Genomic DNA, 1,742 nt, shown 5'->3' on the forward strand with positions numbered 1-1,742 from the left:
AATATGTCTATCACTTGTTGAAGGGAGGGATTAACTAGTTTCAAAATCTGTTCCCTTATGCGAACATCAGAAACGTTCTGTGCTATTGCATCACGCACCATTGTATCTGAATAAGGGAGGCCACAGTCACATTCAAATGCACACTCCCTAGTAAGTCCTTGCAAAGTTGCTACCCACTCCCTATTAGTCTGACCGGCCGTACGTTTTGTACGAAAGAACGTATACCTTTTTGCAACTACATTTACTGTTTCTTTGAAATAGGCATCTAAAGCCGACAGAATTTCCTCGTAGGTCAGAGTTGCTACGTCGCGTCGGGGAAACAATTTCACTATCACACGGTAGGTAGACACACCGACACAAGAAAGCAAAAACGGCTGCCGCTCTTTACCTTGAATTCTGTATGCTGCTAGGTGAAAGTTGAACTGGCGAGACCACTCTTGCCAGGTCTCATCGGCCGCCACGTATGGCCGAAAGGGAGGTGCAACAGCGTTTTGTGGCAGCGGTAGCGAAGAAGCGGCGGCTGCCGCATCGTTTTGTAGCGCACGTTGACCCTGGACGAGCTGTCCAATGGCTTCCAATAACGCCTGCGTCTGCTGATTCTGCAAGCGAAAAAATTCGGACAGTACATCAGGAGATTGTGGCGAAGCCATGACACAAGCGAATTAATACAAACTCTTTTACTCGTCGCCAAATAATGTTGTGTCTAGCTCCTACAGCATAGACACAATGAGGTAGCTAGGTGCACGCTAAACTAACGCAGACGGGCTTGAAGTTCTGGAACATGAGACTTATTAATGAATAAGAAGAAAAGTACGTAGATGTTACTTAACTTTTATTCTCTTGTTGGAATACATCTCTTGAATAGTAGTAAGCTATAAGCACTGATACAAATGGCGCCTTGCTAGGTAGTAGCTATGGACTAAGCTGAAGGCTATTCTATCTGTCTCTCGGCAAATGAGAGGAAGACTTGGTAGGTCTAGTCGCAAGCTATGTCGTCCGTACAACTGGGGCGAGGTCTAGTCCGTGTCTTGTGACCTGCCATGTGGTGGCGCTAGGATTGCGATTACACAGTGGCGACACGCGGGTCCGACATGTACTACAGGACCGCGGCCGATTTAAGTTACCACCTAGCAAGTGTGGTGTCTGGCGGTGACACCACAGTTCTAAGTTCTAGGGGACTGATTACCTCAGATGTTAAGTCCCATAGTGCTCAGAGCCATTTGAACCAAGAGTCCATAACACATCAAGAACGAAAACAGGAAAAGGAATTAATTGTACGACAGTTCCATGTCCAAAATCTGTTACTGTTTACTGTCAGTAATGCAGAAGTCACAAAGGCATTTAGAAATGTCTATGACCTGTGACATCCTGTTCAAGCTTTCCCTTACAAACACATAAATCTCTACAATGTTCTTTTTTTTCTGAGGCTGAAAGATCTCTCGTGTGTGTGTGTGTGTGTGTGTGTGTGTGTGTGTGTGTGTGTGTCCGTGGGTGTGCGTGTGTGTCTGTGTGTATGTTTGTGTCTGATACGAATTGCAGTAGCCAATTGCGAAATCTTTGATGAATTCAGGAACACTCTTGTGTGTTGATGAGGTTACTGTTACAAAGAGAAAAGAGGAAGAAACTTTTCATTTAGCCAAGAAGCTAGAGCCGTGGACTAAGAAAGAAAAAAGTCTTCGCTTCCGTATTTTAGCAATGGCTAAGAAATTTCCTAACAAAAGTTGCAATGTAATCTGTTTTTG

Source organism: Schistocerca nitens, chromosome 1, assembly GCF_023898315.1.
Source record: "Schistocerca nitens isolate TAMUIC-IGC-003100 chromosome 1, iqSchNite1.1, whole genome shotgun sequence".
Taxonomy (NCBI): Eukaryota; Metazoa; Arthropoda; class Insecta; order Orthoptera; family Acrididae; genus Schistocerca; species Schistocerca nitens.